At 43.5% G+C, this 7,922-nt stretch overlaps 1 non-coding gene across 1 annotated transcript; it reads right to left on the bottom strand.

Annotated features, from left to right (window-relative positions):
* Positions 1 to 4,977: 4,977 nt before the first annotated feature.
* Positions 4,978 to 5,052, bottom strand: Trnas-cga (transfer RNA serine (anticodon CGA)). Its single transcript has one exon. It is a non-coding gene; the product is annotated as a tRNA-Ser (tRNA).
* Between the last annotated feature and the right edge of the window lie 2,870 nt (positions 5,053 to 7,922).

Raw genomic sequence — 7,922 nt, 5'->3', positions numbered from 1 at the left:
GCAAGGAACCGACTCCTGGTCATTAGGACAAAACAGGCCGTCCTGTACTTCCAATCTTCAGCATCAAGCACTCCAACTGTCAGCCGCCAACCACAACTTGGCGCCACAGGCGCCCTCATCCTGACCATCCTGTTTCATTGCTCTACAACACTCTCTTCTTCACTCACCAGTATACCAGTAGTCATCCACTCCTCCATACATACCGGATTACTATACCAGAGGGCCAGCAGCCAACTGGCAGTTGTCGTCCCAGGTGCGTACTCCCAACTTCGCAGCTCTGTTCCTGCCCGACCAACTGCCTGAGTGCGAGACACCACAAGCTGGCCATACGTCTTCCTTACAGGGTTGCTCGCTATGTTGTCAGCTTATTGCCCGTGAATCGCCCTCCCAGACGTGTGCCCAAAGACCTGATGGTACTGCTGCAATCTGACCAACCCAGGATCAGCCACTGCCGGAAGAAGATAACACTGGACAGTGCTCCCATCATGCTTCTGACGCCACTACGAAATGTTGTCCATAATCTGCCACCCATTGTCCCGACGGCAATTTGTGGCTGGTCCGCTGTCACACTTCAGGAAGGAAGGAAGTAAGGGTTTAGCGTCCCATGTTATTATAAACGGTGCAGATGTTTTGGTTATTTCTAGGATGGGGAAGGAAACCGGCCTCGCCCTTTCAAGAGAACCATCCCAGAATTTGCCTGAAGCGATTTAGGGAAATAACGGGAAACCTAAATCTGGATGGCCAGATGCTGATTTGAACCATCGTCCTCCTGAATGCCAGCCCAGTGTGCTAACCAGTGCGCCAATTCGCTCAGTGTCACACTACTGGCGCCTTCCTGCTGTTACTCTTCTAGCTCGCTGACTCGAGTCGGCGCTGTGGTCGGTTGTTGTGCTGCCTTGCACACTTTCTACTGTGGCAGGAATGCTTCACCAGACCTGGCGACCTGGCGTCAACTACCAAGAAGACCTGGACATTAACTGAGCCATGTGCCGCTAAACCACAGCGCAGGCCCTTTTTCTGTTGATCCGGGATTAGGTCGCAAATCAGTTCTGGCCTTACCATCTCTTCCTAGGTCTTCTCGCAGTTCGTCTTCCGATAGGCTTGTATTCCATGGATTATCGAGGGATTCTGTGAAGTGACGTACGCAATACCGCTCTTCCCAATTCTGCTTTTGTTGGCTTACTTCTTCAGTTAACTGCTGTAACCCCAGTTCTTTCCTTACTTCTTCTTTTCTCCTGTCTTTTGCAACTTTTCACTGATCGACAGAACTTCATTTCTGATGTCTGATTAGATAATACTGTGAGTAGTGCTGCGCTATCACAAAATTTTACTAGCGTTTCTCTTCTGTTTTTACACTTTCAGATTGTTATTATAATGCCATGTGTGTGTTGATAGATGTTAATTTTACTATTTATTTTTTCTTCTTCAACAGTTGCGCCACATCCTACATACTGGAAACGGGACATCAGTTGCATTATTATGTCACTGACGAATACCTTAGTCCTTTTTTGTTTATTTTCGTAAAGAGGCCGTTTCCTTTGTTTTTGCTGTTGGTATCTTCAGATTATAGCGCTGGTGACAGACAACAGCATTTCCTGACTCCATGGTTGACCGCTATTTTTGGTCAATATCAGTTATTACGGAGGTTTTATGTAACTCTTGGAATACCTGTAACAAGTGTCTGGGGAAATTTCTTTGGCCATTGCTGACCAGAACTTCTTCCTGTGGATGCAATCAAATACTTGATCATAGTCTTCTGAATGTTTCATATAAAATCTGCAGCAAAGTAATTTACGAAAGGCTTCGAAACATCTCTTACTCAGTTTTATTAGAAAAACAAGGAGGCTTCCGTAAAGGAAGAATCTGACCCGACGATGTTTAAGCTTTAAAACAAATTTCGTGGCACAAATTACTAATGAGGTTTTCCTACTACGAAACCATAAAATTTCAATCGCCTAGTTTCACTCCTTCCCAAAAGTGTTGAATCCGATATGGATGGTAAAGATAGAGGATGTGCCTTGTACTGTCCACCATATTTTTCTGTGTAGAACACTGACACATATATAACATCTGCATGTACTTGTTGAAGGCCTCCGTTCTATCAGCTGAATAACATATTCTAGTTCATGCACATACAAGTCATTTGCACGTTCAGAACAGATACGTTCCTTCGGCACTGCACCAGCCTCCCCAATTTAATGATCTACCGCATTTTCTACAAGCAGCAGCAACAGCGCTCCCACTGTACAGGATGAGTTTTTAATCTTGAGACAACAGAATATCCCAAAAGCAACGTATACCTGATGAATAGTTTTTAAAATACTATTCGGCGATAGCAATGTTGGTTCTCCTTGTCTCTTCCCTAGAGGGTGTGACGAGAGGGCAGCTTTGAAATCTTAAATTTGAACATCCAGTTTTTATTGTGGAATCGAATTCTACGACAAAAATATGAAACGTTTGTATGTACTACTTTTGTTGTTGCGTTGTAGATGGCATTGTAATCTTCAAATAGCACAACTGTGTTTCAAAATGGCATTATGTGGAAGAAATGCATTGGATAAAAAATGTAGACACAGACGTATGTGGCAAACGAGTAGGTGTTATGCTTTTTCTCTGTGTAGCAGTTTTCAAAAGTCCATTCAATAATAATTAGACTTTATCTCATTGCGTGCACGTCGTCGCTCACTTCTTAAATACGTTCCTTCGGATTTCATATTGGACAGAATGAAGGCTGTTACAATGGAAGGAAAATTGAATTGGTCCACGTTGATGGAGAAAGTGGTAGGAGTGTGAGTAATGGTATAACCAATCATGCTCAAAGTTTTCCAAACTGTGTGCGATCATGTGTTTCTTTTTGTCGGGCAATACGGCAGTTCTCCGTCGATGGGACTGCACAACCTCGAAAATCAACCAGCTGCTGCAGAGAATAATGAAATTGCGATTTTAGCTGCAGTGAATCATAGCCCCTCCCCCCCCCCCCCCCCAATGTTACCAAGTTGCAACTAAGATGTGATTCGGGATTTACAAGGCAAACTCCCTATTGCACCACCTTCTGGGTTAGTGGTAAGATGACACAGTGGATAACCCGCAAAGTATTGAACACAGATAAAGCATGAAAACAGGAAAAATGGGTAAAGAGGGGATACTGAACTGTGAAGAAAGACGCAAAAGCGAAACGGCAAACGGTCCAAGTGCGACATGTGTAACACCGATCGCGTTTAAAAAGCACTGGTGTGTGAGAGGTCTGTGCAGCATCCCACCTCCTCTCACTACTCATCACATTTACTTGCGACGGTAATATGTTCTTACATGACTTATATTCTATAACCAATGTGTAGTACAGCATTGCCATGACTACATAAGGAGAACACACTCGTCTACGACCGGACTAAAAGATCGTAATTCTGTAAAAAAAAAAAAAAAAAAAAAAGAAAAAGTAGGCCCGAGGGAGATTCGAACGCGGATCTCCTGCCTCGCAGTGCTGCACTACTGTGATCATACAGCCGCGACGCAGTGGCAATCCGCTTGACGTTACACATCACGACCTTGGTCCGTTCACGGTTCCTATTTGCCTTGTTGTTTCTCGGTTCGGTATACCTTCTTCCTGTGTTCATTCTTAATCTGTGTTCAGTTTCTGACTGGCTATCCATTGGGCCATCTTACCGCTAAATTTGAGGGAGTTAGATGGGTAGTTTCCCTTGTTAGTAAGACTACTGTTATCCATCTTTTGAAACTTAGAAAATATCTTCCGTTACATGTTTACCTCCATTAAAAACTTCATGTCAATGCTTTACAGAGAAGAGTACCATGTTGTCAATGGTCTGTTCAGGAAATACAGAGAGTCCCATGTACTGTGCTCGAATATTGTTTCTGCCTAGTCGATCTTCACTAACCACAGTACGATTAATCAATACAACAAACCCACAGTGGTTACGCCAAGTTCAAACGTGGATGTTTGGTCCACAATAATTAGTGACCCACTGATTGGTGCATTCTTTACCGATCGCACCTTAAATGGTGACTAGTATCGAACAGCCCTGGAGAGTGATGTTCAAGTACTGTCTGCTGATCTTTCCTGGGACTTGCGAGGAACAATGTGGTTTCAAAATGTGCTTGTCTCGCATAATATTGTGTAGCAGCGCGGGAAGTATAAAATTACGTGTACCATCGGTGGTGGATTGGAGTAGATGTCAATTGCCTTGGCCGGAAAATTCGTCAGATCTTAACTTCGCCTGACTTTTGTTTGTGGGGTTACTTGAAGGGCAAAGTTTTTAATGAAGTGGGAATAACCAGCGATAAAATTCAGCGTATCACAAATGCAAGTCAGGATACTACATCGGAAACACTTCTCAATTGTATAGAATCATTCAATGTGCGGATAAACAACTGCATCGAAGTGGGTGGTGACATTTTTGAACACTCATTATGAAATAATTCCTACAAACTAGCGCCCCGTTGGTGAGAGATCAGAGGGACATCTCAGACAAACATCACGTTGGTGAGGGTGCACCTCAAACGCGCACCCCTTGGCGAGAGGTGAGAGAACATACCTCAGGCCAGCCTCTTTCACAATTACTGAAAACGTCTGTATTTATTTTTAATCCTATACAGATTTCTCGAGATAGAATAATTTTGGAGTTCTGTTGATTTTTGTCTATTACAACGCCATCCGTCACGCAAGGAAAGGAAGTGTTACGTACTTGAGTTAGATATCTTTCCCGTAGAATTCAAATCTGCAATGAAAACGGGATGTTCCAATCTAAGATTTCAAAGATGCCCCCCCTCCCCCACCAATGCAGGTTGGATTGGGGTTTCAACATTAGTATCGCCTTATAGAATTTTTAAAATTATTGAACAGGTGTTTATCCATTTTTTAATCCGATGCGTAGTTTTTGAGTACTTCTTTGTCTAGAATGAAATTTTCACTCTACAGCGGAGTGTGCGCTGATACGAAACTTCTTGGCAGATTAAAACTGTGTGCCGGACCGAGACTCGAACTCAGGACCTTTGCCTTTCGAGGGCAAGTGCTCTACCAACTGAGCTACCCAAGCACGACTCACGCCCCGTCCTCACAGCTTTACTTCCACCAGTACCTCGTCTCCTACCTTCCAATGTTCACAGAAGCTCTCCTGCTAAGTTTGGAATGTAGGAGACGAGGTACTGGCGGTATTAAAGCTGTGAGGACGAGGCGTGAGTCATGTTTGGGTAGCTCAGTTGGTAGAGCACTTGCCCGCGAAAGGTGAAGGTCCCGAGTCGAGTCTCTGTCCGGCACACAGTTTTAATCTGCCAGGAAGTTTCATACTTCTTTGTCTCAAGATAAAAAAATCTCCCTGTACAGTCCGCTTACAGAGGTTATATAGGCATGCTCAGTAATTATAAATACTAAATGTACAGTAGTACTCACAACAAATCATGATCACAAGTGAAAAAATTCATTTATCTACAGTCGCGCTAAACTTCTCAACTTCAACTTCAAAACAAAAGTCACTGTCGATAAATATATTCGTAGCAACTGGAGTACCTCTATAACCAATAAAAACCGGCGACGTGCTACAAGGAATGTGTTATTTGGCTCTAAGCAGTGTGGGACTTAACATCTGAGTCATCAGTCCCCTGAATGTGTTATTTGATTTCGTCCATACTACTGCTTCCCCAATTACTGATTACGCCTCTTGAAACACTCCATAGCGTGCACATCACCATTTGGCGTCACAGGCAGACAATACACATCATGTAGTTGCAACTTTCGCATCCATTCGGCATCACAAAAAGTATGATTTTTATACTGAATTCTCTCGCAGCAGACGGTTTTCGCTATGTATATACGTGTTTCCATGATGCTACGGTCGACTGTCGACTGCTTATATACATATCGACGTCTTAAGTTCTCTGGTATGCTCCGACTTCGTCCACCACCATAGCTGAGTGGTCAGCGCAGCTGCTTGCCATGCGGGGGACCCGCATTCGAGTCCCAGTACTGCCAGGGGTTTTTCCTTGGTGCGAGGACTGGTACTGGTGAGGCCAACCGAGGAGCTACTCGATCGATGAGTAGCGACTGCAAGGTCAAGAAACCCAACAACGACTGGGAGTGCGGTGTGCTGACCACATGCTCCTCCGTACCAAATACGATTACGGCACTGGCAGCAAATGACAGGGCGGTCGGTTGCATCCTGTTGGCAGCTATAGGTCCAGAACACAGAACTCTCTGACCTTGCAAAACTCGCCGCATCCTTCATCGGAACGGAGTGTGACTGGTAGCACCACACGTTTGGGCAGAAATTCTTTGTTCTGCTGTGCGTCACATGTAACTTCAGAGAACCAATTAGAAGGCTGAATATGCCATCTTGCCCCGGAGTACTCTGGTGTAAATCTCCAACAGTGACGGTCACGGGTAGTTAGGAGCTGCTCCATGTTGTCACTACGCTGATAATCATTTATATAATTTTTATCATTGTTCAACTCATTTGTAATTTCCTTCCTCTACCTTTTATTATGATTTGCTTTCAGATAAATGGGACTTCAGAGTGTGTATACTTGCCGCTCTCTATAATTCTTTGTTACTGGCGATAGGTTGGTTGGTTGGTTGTTTGTTTGGGGAAGGAGACCAGACAGCGTGGTCATCGGTCTCATCGGATTAGGGAAGGATGGGGAAGGAAGTCGGCCGTGCCCTTTCAGAGGAACCATCCCGGCATTTGCCTGGAGTGATTTAGGGAAATCACGGAAAACCTAAATCAGGATGTCCGGACGCGGGATTGAACCGTCGTCCTCCCGAATGCGAGTCCAGTGTCTAACCACTGCGCCACCTCGCTCGGTACTGGCGATAAATTACTTCAGAGTAGTAAAGTTCAGTTTCAAAATATCATATATATATCGTGCTTATTTGGTAGCTGTTCTAATTCATGGTACCACTTGTGAAAATGCTGGGGCAAACTGTGGGTTAAGAGGTTTCCCCCATGTTTCGTCTATAACGATCCAGTGTAGAAGACCATGTAGTACAAAGAGTTTCGTTTAGACTGGTGGCCATGTAAATTGAATTGTATCACAAACAATTCATGTTTAGTGCAGTACGTTACTATTGTCATTTATTGAAGGCGAATGGCTGTATATTGTAAAATGTTACATTGTTATTTGGGTAGCCCACTGACACACACAGTGGTTGCGGTTACACACCACAAGTTGGGAAACGGGGCCAAATTTCTAGTAGTTTACTGTCGAGTTGAGATTTTCACAAATGTTTTATTCGTATCTTACAGAAACTAGCAGTACGGCAATAAACAGCCTTTTAAACACGCCTCTAACGGCAATCAAGTAATTTATAGCATTAAAACAATTAATTAAAAAAAAACACAGAAGCCAACAGTACGGCAATAAACAACCTTTTAAAACACGCCGCTAACGGCAATCAAAGTAATTTATAGCAATACAACAATTTAAAAAAATGTAAAGAACATTAGTAAACAGGCTACTAAAGTAAATACAGAACTTTGTTAATAAAGTACGGTGAGGTCGTGAAGCTACCAACACCGCCATTTAAAAAATTAAACAGGTCTCAGCAAATACACCATTAATGGCAATAAAAGGAATTTACAAACTGAGAGGAATTTAAAAAAAAATTTAAACAAAAGTGTCCTGGAATATCATTAGAACGTAACAGATATGACGGATCCCTGTAAGGCGGCCACAAATCACCCACTCAGGGATGCTCAGTTTAGACAGAATACTGACCAATTTAAGTACGCCTGTAAACACAATTGCCTTTCTCAGGCTGGTCGCTGCACCGACTTTTAGCCAGCGAAAACTTGTTGTAAGATGGCTTAACTTGCTGACAGAATTAGAGCTAACCTCGTGCAAGGAAACATTACACCACACAGTCCTGAATGAGCGACCACCAAGAAGCACGAATTTACTCATAACCCACGACG

Source organism: Schistocerca serialis, chromosome 7, assembly GCF_023864345.2.
Source record: "Schistocerca serialis cubense isolate TAMUIC-IGC-003099 chromosome 7, iqSchSeri2.2, whole genome shotgun sequence".
NCBI classification, from domain to species: domain Eukaryota; kingdom Metazoa; phylum Arthropoda; class Insecta; order Orthoptera; family Acrididae; genus Schistocerca; species Schistocerca serialis.
Note: the sequence above shows the minus strand (reverse complement) of the source record. Positions and strands in the feature narration are given on the sequence as shown.